This window comes from Phaseolus vulgaris, chromosome 11 (genome assembly GCF_051622355.1).
Source record: "Phaseolus vulgaris cultivar YP4 chromosome 11, ASM5162235v1, whole genome shotgun sequence".
Taxonomy (NCBI): domain Eukaryota; kingdom Viridiplantae; phylum Streptophyta; class Magnoliopsida; order Fabales; family Fabaceae; genus Phaseolus; species Phaseolus vulgaris.
In genome coordinates this window covers 11,734,145-11,749,472 of record NC_143508.1, presented here as the reverse complement: position 1 = coordinate 11,749,472, position 15,328 = coordinate 11,734,145, and positions in this window count along the sequence as shown.

Below are 15,328 nucleotides of genomic sequence, written 5' to 3'. Positions count from 1 at the left end.
GTGCTTCTTCTTCGATTCCTTTTTCCAATTCATGTACTCGTGCTCATAGTAGTCGTAGTTCTGCGGTTCATTTTTCCTTTGATTTCCTCATGGGTTAGGGTTTAGGGGTGACCTTGTTTGGTATTGATTACTGTTTTTTATTTTTTGAATTTTATTTTGAAATGTTTGGTTGAATCGAAGTTGTTCATTAGCATCCAAGGATGATCTTTGAAGCTCACACATATTGTGGATAGTTTGTGAACGATTCTGGTGAGTCCCTAGTAGTTTATTTTGTGGTTAGTTCACTTCTTCTTTGCACTTCCTTGCAAAAACATATTGTGCTTTTCATTATATTGGCCGATTGAACTTTATCAAATAAGACTACCTTCTTATAATGTATAAAATACATATATCTAAATTATCAGAGACGTAAAAAGAATTAATAATTATTTTTATTATAAAATTAGTGCAATTTATGCTGAAAATGGACTTTTTAATAGGAAATGGCAATTAGCATAAAAATGTAAATGCCAGTGTAAAGTAATATGTGTGGCGTTACTTAAACATTATACAAAAAAATATGCTTATTTAATCAATATGCAACTGAAAATGTGTTGACTCAGACAAACAACATCAAAATAAGTGTTGTCTAAAAAGACAGACAACATATAAATAAACGTTGCCTTTACCAATGACAACATTTTACAAAGTGTTGCCTAGACAATAAATAACACTTAAAATGCGTTGCCTAAACATTATGAGAAAAAAATATTACATGAAAGTTTTCCCAAAAAATGTTGCATATTCTATCAATATAAGACAACACTTTTTCCTACTCTAGACAATGTTTTACGGGTGTTGTCTAAGGTAAAAAATGATGTAGTACAATTTTATCTTTAAAAAACATCTCAAGAGATTAAAGAATTCAGAGTTTCGTCGTATTATCTTTAACAAACATATAATAAGAGAGAGATAAGAGAAAAAATTGTATTAAATCTACCAAAACATCTATCTTAATTAAAAACCTAATATTTTACAAATATTATTATCAAATATAATAATTCAAAATTAGTTGGCATTAAATGTTACTTCTTTCTTCTTAAAGTTACTGCCGTAATACAAATTCACACTTTGGCAAAAGATGAAACAATCTCAAGTTGGAAGCATAGCATTTTGTGTCCCAATTACCATAAGAAGCCACAAGGGTCCAACATTAATTTGTGAGAATATATATGAAATTATGTTTCATAAAAGCATGAGTTATCCCATGTGAAGAGACATGCCCCATTATGTCTGGCATATGTTACTATTTCTGCACGTAAGACCCTTAAAAGGAACAACAACTCAAACACTAAATGGGACCAAATACAGTGATTCAACAATAAACATGCATAGTTCAATGAAAACATGTCTTCTGCTTTCACTAATCCTTCCTCTTCACGTTAATTACATTTCTTAACCTTATCCACGCCACATAAATTTATTTTGACTCCTAAATTATGCCCACATTCATTGTAACTCATAGATAAACTTCCTCTTCAATTTCTTTAGGTTAGAATCAAAGTTGGGCTACTTTAGCTTTTCTTTACGCTAGTTCCAATTCTTTTAGTTAATGTACTAATTTAACATTTGTGCACTAACTTGGAAGAGTCTAAATTCGTTGAGTTCCAATTCACGTAAAACACTACGTAACCCTGGTTGATTAAGGTGCCTTCATTGATTATTTAAAGAGAGTTGATATTTCTTCTAGCTAAAGTATTTAGTGAGATTACTTTTTTCAGTTAGAGCATTTAAGTGTTGAATCTTAGTTGATAGTCTATTTATAGGCTTTTTAAGGAGTTTATTTATAGGGTTTTTTAGATAATGGGTACTTGCACTTTATAGGATATAAGAGATTGTAGTACTTAACTTTGTGTGGTGGTCCCAATAATCCATACATATTTTGATGTTAGTTAATATTTGTAATTAATCCTTGAAAATGAAACTCATTAGAAAGAGTATACTAAGGCTAAAGTACATCAACTATGGGTTGATATCCAAATTCACTCAAATAAATATCTCTTTGTCCAAAAGATAATCAAACTTCACCCTAGAGTATTCAAAACAATAGTTTTTCTTCATATTTTTTTTGTCTCTAATTGACTTTGTGATGGTAGAGTTGAAATATGGAGAGGAATTGAATACATGGTTGAGGTCAACATGGAGCTAACTTTAGTGTAGGGACAACAGAATTAAATTGCAAGCAATCATATTTATATCTTTATATTTAATGTTATTTTTTCGGTGTTGCTATCAATAATGTTGTTGTCCCCATTAAAAATTAGACTATTTTATATTATATAAATGAGACTAATTTTTATTTTATAATTTAGTTTTAGAAGGTGAATTAGATTTAAGTTTATTTCTTAATATAGATAATAGATAAAAAAAAACCTTTAAATTTGAAGAAGAAAACAAAAGAGGGTAATTAGGTATATTCTGGTCATATATTATATGTTATAGAAATAAAAAATGAAAGTGATGAAAATAAATAACTAGAGAGATTGTGCAATAGCAGTTGAAGATTAGCGCATTTTGAGCAGTGATATGAGGGCATCAACGTAGACCTTATTAAAATTTTAATTGGAATTATGCACTAATTAATATAATGGACCAAATTTCATGCTCTGATATAGTGAAAACGACGTAATAAAAGTTCAAAAATTACTCTTCTTAATAGAATGATCCGAATTAATATTAATATTGAGCGTTTAGTAATATTTTAAATTAGAAAAGCTAATCGGGATTTATTTTAAATACCTTATTAAACCAAATAATTATGATAAAGTGTCGTCAATTTTATCATTTGTGCCAATGTTTTACTGCATCTAACAAATTATGATTATTATTTTTTATAGTGTTGGTATAAAATAATCATGTTCCACAATAAAACTATTATAAATAATAATTCCATCAATAAAAATCACATCCAATTTAAAATCAATAAAATTATATTTAGTAACTCGTCAAATAAAATATATAGAATTAAATAAGTTTTTGTTACATTTGAAATGAACTCATATTGACATTAGGGGTTTTTGTATTCCCAAACATTTAATAAGCATGTAACTTTATCAATCTTAAACTAAAATATAACATGTAATAATCCTACCAAAATATTTAAACACTATTAAAATTAGCATCTTTTTATAGTTATTTTTTAAAATAATATAATAATAATAAATTCAAATTGACATATTCTTTAAACACTCACTATAAGAAAATCATGAAATAGAAGTCAATTTTAGAGAAAAAAATAATTAGTTGCTATAGTGACTAAATTAAAAACCATTTTAGAAACTAAAAAAAATGGTTTCTAAATTAGTTTCTATTATTGTTAAATAGTTTCTAAATTGGTATCTAACTAACAAGATTTTAACTACCAATTATTTAGATTATAAATTTGGTAGCTAATTAGATACTAATATAGAAACCATTTAACAATAATAGAAACTCATTTAGAAACCAAACATTTTTTTAGTCTCTAAAATGGTCTCTAATTTAGTCATTATAGCAACTAATTATTTTTGGTCTCTAAAATTAGTTTCTATTTCATGATTTTCTTGTAGTGACAGATTATAAAACATTTACATTTTTTTTTATATTTCAAATTTCAACATGGAAATATACTTATATAACCTACTTAAGTATACTTAAAGTATGTAACTTAAATATTCTAAACTTTTCTTTTATTCAAACATGAGTTATGCTTAAACAAAGTGGTGTCTTGGGAAAAAGTATGTGAATCAAGAGATATCAGAGGGTTTGACATCACAGATATAAGATTGTTTAATATTACACTCCTAAAAAAATGGACTTGGAGAATGATTTTAGGAGAAGGGGGATTATGGAAACATAGTTTGGAGTCAAAGTATAGTGGATGGAGGAATCTAGAGATTCTAGAAAAGAAGAACAAGGATATAAAGGAGGTTCGGGAAACAGAAGAATGGAGGTCTGTCTTCAATGATAACATCAGCTTGGAACTTGGAAACAGGAAGGAAATCAAATTTTGGTATGATAAGTGGGTAGAAGATGAAGTTTTTAAAAGTAGATTCACAAGGTTGTTTTCTCTAACAACGAACAAAGATTTAAGGTTTAACTAAGCAGGGGAGTGGAGTAACGATAGGTGGAGATGGAATTTGGTATGGAGAAGGAACTTGTTCGAATGGGAAGAGAATCAAGCGGAGCAGTTGTTGGTAATCCTGGATAACAAGAATTCGGTAAGGGAGGAGCAAGATAAGTGGGTATGGAAAGATGGAAAGACGACTTTGTTCTCGGTTAAATCAACTTATAAGATGCTAAAGAATGAGGTAGGAGGGGAAGATAAACCTCTATTTGGAAATTTTTGGAAAACCAAAACTTTTTTTTTATAAAAAGTTTTCATGTTAGGCATCACTATGCATTTGACATCTCAACTAGGCTGACACCTCAAGTAACAACAATCATCTGCCATCTCATGAAAAAAAATATTATTAAAAAAAAGAAAAAAGAAAGAAAATACAAAAATATGGGGGGACTAGACCAAAACCCATATGTTAACAAAAACGATACATAGATAGATTATACCTATTCATAAAGAATTCTAAGAACAGACTAGCTGGGAGTCTATTATACCAATGAAATGATTCTCTATGAATAAATCCTAAATTAGCCAACTTATTAGCACACACATTCCCTTCACGAAAAATATGAGTAACCCTAAACCTGATTGTCCCACAAAAAATAAGACAAGTATTCCATCGATTCCGAAGCATCCACGGAACATTAGTCCTAGCAGTAAACGCAGCACAAACCAAGGCAGAATCACATTCAAGCCATACATTAGTAAGTCCCATTTTTTGAGCTTCCTCCATAGCATGTATAACTCCATAAAACTCAGCAACCAAAGTAGTTTGAACTTCAAGAAACGCTGAAAAAGCACCAATAAATTCTCCCATACTCCCACGAAAAATACCTCCACAAGTAGCAAGACCAGGATACCCCCTAACAGCCCCATCAATATTAATTTTAACCCAGCCTGGTGAAGGAAATTCCCATCTAATAGGAAAAGGACGAAGAAATTTACCACTACGAGTCTTAATACCGAAAAACTTAATCACGTTGAAGTCCAACATATCATTCTTCATTGAAGCTTTAGACTAATTTCCCACTAGACAAGTTAAATCTTTAATTATTGAAATAGCCTTAGAAACCTCAATCTTATCCTGAAATCTAGCATAATTCCTCATACGCCATATCATCCATATAGAAAAGGTTATCACCGCAAGCTTAATCAATTTAACCAAATGACTACCATCACTCTTAATAAAAGAAAGTAGATCATCCTTATTAGAGAAATGAGAAGTAAGAAAAATTTGTCGAGCCCAACTCCAAATATGCAATGCGTTAGAACATTCAAAAAATAGATGTTGAATAGATTCCTCATGCTTTTCACAAAGCGTACACATAGAACATATATGCAAACACTTATTCTGAATATGTTGATCTGTAGGAAGTCGCCCATGAAATTTTTCCAGAGTACTAGAGTTTTGGAAGGCGGAATAGATGCAGACCAAATGAATTTACCCCAACCACCTGGAACTCCTGGTTCCAAGAAAAAAGTCCTAGCCGATTTAAGAGTGAAACGACCAGACTCATTTAGAATCCAATTAGGAATATCCTGTTCCTCTCTAACCATGATATGATTAAAAAAATGAGGCATCTGTTGTAAAGATAAGGGAATATTCCAATCACAACCTGTCCAAAATTGAGAGACTGTATCCGGAATGCTAACACCATCAAATAACCCTGCAATATTTGCTAAAGAAGTAGTAGAACACCATTTATCATTCCAGAAATTAATAAAAGAACATGTACCAACAGTCCAAGAAGTATAGTCAAGTATGGTAGAATAAAATTGCTTAATTCCAAGCCAGAGAGAGGAAGATCTATAAACCGTTCTAAACTCATATTTTGATTTAAGAACCCTGGCTTTCAAGAGTAAAGACCAAGGATTGTTGCTATAAGCAAAGTTCCAAGCAAGCTTAAGAAGATATGCATTATTTTCATGATGAAGATTAATAATATTCAAGCCTCCATCCTCAAGAGGTGAACAAATTTTCCCCCAATTAACGGTAGCAATACCTTTTTTCAGAATATCACCAGTTCAAATAAAATTCTGACACCACTGCTCAACTTGCTTAATAAGTGAAACAAGCCACTTATACATATTAAAACTATAAACTAGAAATCCAGTAATCATCGTATTGACTAGCTGAATTCGACCCATCATGCTAAGAGATTTACCTTTCCAAGATGCTAGCTTCAATTTAACATTGTTGAAGAAACCGACACTTTGGGGCACCAACAAAGATAGACACTCATAAATAATTGAAAGGCAAACAACCATGACTACAGGAAAGAATATTTTGAGTTTTGGTGACAAATCTTGGAGAATTATCCATGGTGAAGAAACTACTTTTAGAGTTATTAATATATTGACCAGAAAAATCACCATATGTTTTAAGAAAAGTACTCAAATTTCTAAGAGACTTAATATCCCTCCTACAAAAAATAAATATGTCATCAGCATACAAAATATGAGAGGGAGTGAGATAACCTTGCGGACTGGCCATATTTAAAATCTTCTTATCATTCACAAGCTTAGAGATACCTATACTAAGAACTTCCTCTGCAAGATAGAAAAGTAAAGGAGACAATGGATCACCTTGTCTTACCCCTCGACTGCAGGGAAAAAAACCCACCAAACTACCACTTATTCTGATAGAAAGCATAGTTGAACGGAGAATTGTACTAATCCAACTGACAAACGAGGGGTGAAAACCAAAGCGTTTTAAAACTAATAATAAGAACTTCCAACTCAGAGTGTCAAAAGCTTTATGAATATGAACTTTGTAAGCCACATTACCTCCTCTAACCTTTTTAGAAAGCATGTTAATAGCTTCATAAGCAATACCAATGCAATCCTGAATCTATCTACCCTGCACAAATCCATATTGATTAGGAGAAATGATTCTAGCAGCCACAAGTGCAAGCCTATCTGCCAGTATCTTGGAAATAATCTTAAACTTGAAATTAGCAACAACAATTGGCTAGTAATCTTTAATGGAATCAACACCCTGAACCTTAGGAATAAGAGATACCACATTACTGTTCATTCCAGGGAGAACCCAATTTTGTTTAAAAAACTGTTGAACAGCATTGCAAACATCTGTCCTAATAATTTCCCAGCAAGAATGATAGAAAATACCACAAAAACCATCAGGACCAGGAACACTATTACTGTTAAGATTAAAAACAACATTTTTTATTTTTGAAAAATCTGGACATTTAATCAACATCATATTCTCCTCAGAGGAAACCATCGCAGGAATATAAGTACATAAAATCTTCCATATTATCAGTATCCAGAACATTAGAAATAGACTCAGCATAAAGATTTTTATAAAAGTTCAAAATATGATCCTCAATGATTTTAGGATCCTCCGTAACCTCATTATCAATCCATAGACGATGAATCCCACTAGAATTATTTCTCCTTTTGACCACAGCATGAAAAAAAACAGTATTTCGATCTCCATCCTTGAACCATAACATCTTAGCCCTTTCTTTCCAAAACAAATATTAACAGTGAAGAGCATGATCAAGCTCCTCCTTAGCAATATTTTCTTGACAGAGAAGTTCATCACTATCAGATAAACTAGCAGTCTTTAAGCTTTTTTGAATACCAAGAAGGATACCCTGCTTAAGAAGAACTACATTATGAACATTACCAAAAGAATTTTTATTCTAGTCTCGGAGCTCAAGTTTCAACCGTTTTAACTTATGTTGCAAGATAAACATAGGACAACCAACAACCTTATTAGCCCAAGAATCATGAATAAGCTTCAGACACGAAGTGTCCTGAAGCCACATCGAAAAGAAACGAAAATTGCTAACCTTCCGCAAAGAATTACTAGCAAGACTAGCAAGAATAGGGGAATGATCAGAACAATTTTTAACAAGAACCTGATAAGTACAAGAATCCCATTCATCCAGACACACTCCATTATATAAAGCCCTATCCAGTCTTCTATGTATTCTATGCAACCCTCTCCTTCCATTACACCAAGTATAACAAGATCCAGTAAAAGGCATACAAGAAAGATCATTAGTATTAATCCAGTCAAGGAATTCATTACAAGAAACTTGATTAGGAGCCACTCCCCCTTTACAGTCATCCGCCGAGAGCACAACATTAAAATCTCCTAGAATACACCAAGGCCCTGTGAAGAAACTAAGATCCCTCCACAAAAATCGTCTAGTCAAGTATGTGTTAACTCCATAAACACCTGCAAAGCTAAATCTTTTATCATGCAGAAGACAAGTTACAGAGATAAATTGATCATTAACTAAGAAACTTTGGACAAGATTAGGAACCGACAAACACCAAATCTTAGCAACTTTATTAACAATAGGAGACGTAGCCACCAAATGCATATTAACAGATTTGAAAAGGACGTCGAAAGCATTAATGTACGACATCATGGGTTCAACAAGAAAAACTAGGAGGGGTTTATGTAGTTTAAGTAAACTAATCAACATCTCCATAGTTTTGTGGTTTCCCAGTCCTCTGACATTCCAGAAAAATGAAGAGACCTTCATTGTGACGTTGTAGAAAGAACTGCCTTAGCAGTTTTCCTGGATTTACCAGTCTCCTTAGGTGGTCTCCATGGTTTTCTTTTAGTGCAAACTGTTTCCTCCTCATTATCACTGGCATCCTCCTCCATCTCATTGGAGTCAGCCCAAAATTTTGAAACAACCTGATTTTCAATATGATCAGAATTAATTCCAACAGGCGGAATAGTTGACGCTCCAATATGAGAATCAACTCCCACATCTATAGTTTCCAAACCATCAAGAGAAGAAAAGTGATTTTGAAGGACCAACGATATTGCTTTAACATCCCCAAGATATTTAGCCTTCCGAGGGGAGGTATGAGGCGACTGAGATGGTACAGTCACAATAGCAAAGACCTCCACATTAGGAACTGGTGCATTAGTATCTGCATGTGATTTAACCCTCCGAGGAGAGGTAGTACGCAACGGAGATGGTACAATCACAGGAACAGATACCTCCACATGATGATCATCAATAAGAGTTGTTGAATTTGACTTTGAATCCTTAGCTTGCATAACAACAAGTGAATCCAAAGTGGGAGTGGACAACCCCTGCTTGGGTGAGGACCTATCATGATCCGAAGCATCCTCAAGAGGAGGCATATCTGCAAAATCATCCTCTCCTCCTCCTGTTTTATCTGAAGCAAGGTGACCTAAGGGTGACCTTACATTAACCCCACCAGTAGCATCAACTTTCAACTTATCAATGACGCCTTCCACGAGTTTTGTCTCAGGATCTTTTTTTCTGTATTCTTTACGTTGTTTAGGAATCACGGTCCTCCCTTGTTCCCGTTCATCAGAAGATGTCTTCTGAGAAGGTTTATGTTGAGGCCCAAGAACACGACCCTGGTCATGGATCGCCTGAAACTGAGCAAGCTCGTGCCCAATCATCTTACAATGAGAGCAAAATGGAGGGAGCCATTCATATTCCACACCAGCTACAAAAGCAAAGTGTGGACGTTCAAACAAGAGTTGATCGGAAAGAGGGGACAATAGATCAATATCCACCAACACTCTAGCAAACATACCCCTATTCTTTCTCATAGTATGCTCATCCAAAGACAAAGGAGTACCAAGGCCTCTAACGATGGAATATATTGTCCTTGGTTTCCAATACTTCAAAGGCAAATGGTAGATTCTAACCCATGTCTGAGCTTTGGTACTCTTCATGGTAGCTGGGACAAAGTCTTTTGTCCAGGCAAACAATCTCAATAAACCAGGAGATAACTTCAGGGAACCCATCCCGAGGGCCCATCGCATGTCTTCTATAGAAGCGAACTCAAACTCATAGAAACATTTTCCAAGAGGAATTGCTTTTCATGGTCCAAGAGTTTTCCACATCGGTTGCAACTTTTTAGTTAAATCCAGGTGTGTAAGAGGTTTATCCCCCTTAGATAGAATAATCCGACCGTGGAGATGGGTTTTGCAATCCTCAAGACCAGCCAAGTAATCTGCCTCATCAATCCGGACAACAATCATGTCACCCTTAATACAAGGAGTAGGTAGCTGGGACAAAGGAATGTCACATGTATTTCCCAAAGCCTAAGCAAAAGTCTTCCTTTGACCGGATATAGAATATACTTTTTTATCAGGACATACTTCCTGATCCATCAAACAAGCCCATGGAATGAGGAAACCCGCAGAACCCTCCGTCATTTTAGAAGGCTAACAAGTTGCCGTCAAGAACTTCCACAAGAACACAGAATAACGACTGCACCACACCACCGCGCGAGCCAACCACTCCGCTGCCACAAGAGCCACCCCCTTCGCAATCACCGGACCTGTAGACGCCGCGCACCAGCCCAGCAACCGCCGCGTTCCGTCGCCCAGGCACCATCGCACAAACGCGAAACCGCACGCTGTCCACGCCGCCGCACCGGGCTCTCGCACTGCACTGCGTCATCATCTACAATTCTCGCACCATCGCAGACCACTGTGGCGCTTACTGTAGCACCACCGCACCCCAGAAACACTATTTCGCTGCCGCCACACATCGGTAACCCTAAAATGCGGAGGCGTTTCGTTGCCGCACGCACGCACAGGAAACCCTAAGGCACGCCACGCACGCACAGGACAATCAAAAAATCCTTTTGTTGAACTAAGTGGCTGAAGCACGGGCTTCGATTCAGAGGGACATTCTCACACACATAAAATACTATTTACAATAATAGTCATTGGAAAACCAAAACTTTACCCATAACATAAGTCACAACCTAGAGGGTATTACTTAACAGAATAGCAATTGGAGTCAATTTGGAAGAGAGGGATAATGGTGTTATGTAACTAGTGTATAATGTGTGAAGAGGAGGAGGAGTCAACGAGTCACTTGTTTTTTTCAAGTGTATAACAGCTTGGCGGGTATGGGGTATGTGCTATAAGTGGTTAGGAGTAGCGTCAGCAGATCATTTTGAACCAAAGACACATTTTTCGCAGTTTAGAATGGCGGGAGTATCAGAGACAATTAATTTGGTGTGGGGAAGCATATGGGTAGTTGTTATAGGAGAAATATGGAAGCATAGAAATAAAAGCATTTTTAAGAATAACAGAATTGACCACAATGAAGTGTTTACTATGGTACAACTAAAGGTAGGGGTGGCAATGCGAGCTAGCCCTCCCCACGTTTAGCCCGCAAAATGCGGATCGGGTTGGCCCGTCTCGCACAAGGAGTGTAGGCTCATTTCACTAGTCCACCCTGCATAAGAGGTAGCCTGCATAAGGAAAATATTTTTTAAAATTAAAATTTAATTATAAAAAAATATTTCTGCTAATGGAAAATTAAAATTTCATCATTGTTTTAATTCATTCAATTAAGATAAAGAAATATAAAGGCATTCAAGTATGAGGGTTGTAAGAAGGTTTTATTAAAAATAATTAAAGTTTTGTTTTGCATATATTTTTCTTCTATATGTATGTAATTGTATGAGAGTGTCTTATCAAAGTTTTGATACAAAATATTTTAATGAAAAATCTTCTCTATATTACTTTTTTTATTAACAAATTTTAAATGTAAAACATTACTTAAAACTAAATCCACTCTTATTTTTAATATTAACTTCTTTAGATTATTAAAATAAGACATACCTTTTTTGGTACATTAAATTTAATTTTTTTAAATAAAATAAAATAAAGGTCATTCTACAATAATAATGTGTGAGTGAGATATGATTGTTTTTAGAAAAAATAATTTTTTTTTATTTATACAGGCCAGCGGGCTAACCCGCCCCACCCTGCTATTGGCCCACGTGGGTTGCGAGTTATGCGGGACAAGTCAAAACGGGTCAGCGAGCTAGATTTGTGAGCTCACCTTACACTTTTTAGTAGCGTACCATGGATCGACTCAGATGACCTGTCCCGCATTGCCACCTCTAACTAAAAGTATGGTCTTGGGTTACTTTTGAGGTTGATGTCGCAAGTTTCTCTTACTTAGATTGGTGTTTGAGCCCTTTGGTATGTATGAAATCAATAAGAAAAGCCTGAATTCTACTAGTAGATGGATTGGGGTCTGGCTAATGTGACCTTTATATGGTTTATAAACAAGTGGCAGTTTGGCCTCTTAGGCTAATTTTGGTTGTATTTTCTGGCTGATAAAATATTGATAGATAAAGGCTTGTTTGTTTTGAAGGTAAGTACAGAGGAACGAAATTGTAGCTGGGAAGGAAAAGAAGGATTGGGAGCAAAGGAAGTTGTTGGTAAGGTAGTGGGTAACGTATAATGGAGAATACAGAGGATGTAGAATTTCGTTATATTCTGAACCTTAGGGGACATTATAGGCTGTTTGTGCTTTGATTTTGTATGATGGGTTGACGTTGAGAAGTTTTAATGTGGTTTGTATGAGGGGGGTGTTAGTCAGTTAATATGTTAGTCAATTAATATAGTTTATTGTTTAGCCTCTCTTCACGGTTCTGCCAACGTAATAGTTAGTTGCAGTCCTTGCTTTGTATATAAGCTCTTATGCTCTTCTAGCTTACACACATAATAATAATATTCCTTTTTCTTACATGGTATTCTGAGCCAATTTTTTTTCTCTCTCTCCTATCGTGTCTTCTCCTTCTTCTTCATCTTCTTTTTCTTCTTCTTCCCTCTCTGACCAGCACATACCTATTCCTTCCGCTGTCCACCATTTTCACACTCTTATCTCTCTCAAGCTCACTGATGAAAACTTTCTTGTATGTAAACAACAGGTAAGTGCTACTCTACGTGGTCTCCAGCTTATGGATTTCTTGGATGGAACTGTCGTTCCCTTTGAGTTTCTGAATAAAAATAACCACATCGTGGTCAACCCTGCGTATTGCACCAATCATCAACAAGATCAACTTCTTGTAGCCTGGCTTCTTGCTTCCATGTTCTCCTCCCTTTTAACCAAAAATGGTTGGTCTGGATTCTTCTGCTGCAATTTGGTGTCGTCTGCTCACTCATTTTGCTTCACACACCTGTGCCATGGTCAAGAAGTTTCGCCTTCTCCTTAAAACTCCAAAGAATGATAGATCTATCACCACCTACGTCACTGATATAAAGAAAATTGTTGACTCACTTGCTGCGGTTGGTTCCCCCATGTCCACAACAGACCATGTCGATAGCATTCCTGAAGGGCTCTCTGTAGATTACGATGGTTTCATCACTTCCATTCTTTCTCGTCAAGACCCATACACGGTAGACGATCTTGAAGCTCTTCTGCTTGCGGAAGAAGAACGTTTTGAAAGGCACAAGCTGGCGCATGAGTCTATTCTTCAGGTAAACACCGTTTCCTCTTCATGGAATCTCAAAAACCAACACAAAAAGAAACCTTCCACCTATCCTTTTCGTGGAGGCCGATTGCAACATCCCACTGGCTCTTGTCCACCCAACCCTCATCCACCTGTTCGTTCCTCTCTCCACCACGATGCGTCTTGGAATTCTGCAAAACCGATCTGTCAGATCTGCCATAAGACTGGCCACACTGCGGACACATGTTGGCATAGGTATGACCCTCCTACTATCCACTCTTACAATGCTAATATCTCTCATTATACATCTTCCATGGATTATGATTCCACTCCGTCTATTCTTGGCGCACCCTCCACCATAGAAGACCCTCTCTGGTATCCTGATACGAGTGTGACACACCATATCACCAAAGACTCTAAGTTCTTTACTCACAAACAACCATATCTGGTAATGCTGATCTCAAACTCGACAACAAACAAGGTACATCTATTTCTCACACTGGTTCTGCTGTTTATACTGACCCACATTCTCACACCATGTTCAAACTCCATAATATGTTGCATGTTCCTACTATCACTAAAAATCTTATCAGTGTTGCTCAATTTGCCAAAGACAACAATGTTTACTTTAAATTTCATTCTAGCCTCTGTTATGTTAAAAATCAGGCAACCCATCAAATTTTAGTTCAAGGAGTAATTAAAGCTGGGCTCTACGTGTTTCTGCCATCTCTTTCAATGCCTGCTCCCTCTGTTTTCTATGCTTCTTATAAACCCAAGATACCTCTTTTACAGCTTTGGCATAATAGACTTGGACACTGTAATTTTATTGTTGTTAAGCATGTTTTGAATGACTATCATATTTCCTATCCTTCTCAAACTCAATTTTGTGCTCCATGCATACAAGGAAAGCTTCACCAACTTCCTTTTCACACCTCTTTTACTCAATACACTGAACCATTGCAATAAATTTTCATTGATATCTGGGGTCCCACTCCTATTTGTGCTTCCAATGGTACACATTACTATATTTCGTTCTTAGATGCTCACACAAAATATACGTGGCTGTTTCTTCTACTTAATAAATCACAAGCCTTAAATTCTCTTATAAGTTTTAAAACTTTCGTTGAAAATCAGACTAGATTTAAACTCCGTGCGATTCAAACGGACAATGCTAAAGAATTCTTATGTTTCAAGCCTTTTACTCAACTCCATGGTATCTTTCATCGCCTCACTTGCCCTCACAGACATGCACAAAATGGTTCCATCGAACGTAAGCACAAACATATTTCGAAAATGGGGTTAACTTTTCTTGCTTCTGCTTCCTTACACATAGAGTTTTGGGGTGAAGCTTTCACCATTACCACACATATAATTAACATCCTTCCCTCCCCTGTTCTTCAGAACAAATCTCCCTATGTTGCCTTGTTTCATAAAGACCCGACTTACACTCACTTGAAAAGTTTTGGCTGCGCTTGTTATCCCTTACTTCGACCTTACAACACACACAAACTAGATTTTAAATCTACATGTTGTTTGTTCCTTGGTTATAACTTATACAACAAAGGATACATATGTCTTTCTCCTACGGGTAAGGTCTATATCTCTTCATGTTTTTTTTTAATGAAGATTTGTTTCCTTACAATAAACCTGAACACAACTTCACTCCCACCACTATCACGCACTCTGATTCTAGCTGCTTAAATCATCACATAACTGTTATTTCTAAACTTGTTGTTATTCCTACATCTTCTCTCACTAACTCTGATTCTTCTCTCTTTGTTTCTGTTCCTCCTCTATCACCCACGTTGCCCATATCTTCCACTGCCAATGAACCTGCAAACACCCATTCCATGACAACTCGCTCCAAGAACAATATCTTCAAACCCAAAACCTTCCTAACTCACACCACCTCAACATCTCACATCCCTACCTCCATTAACGAAGCTTTAT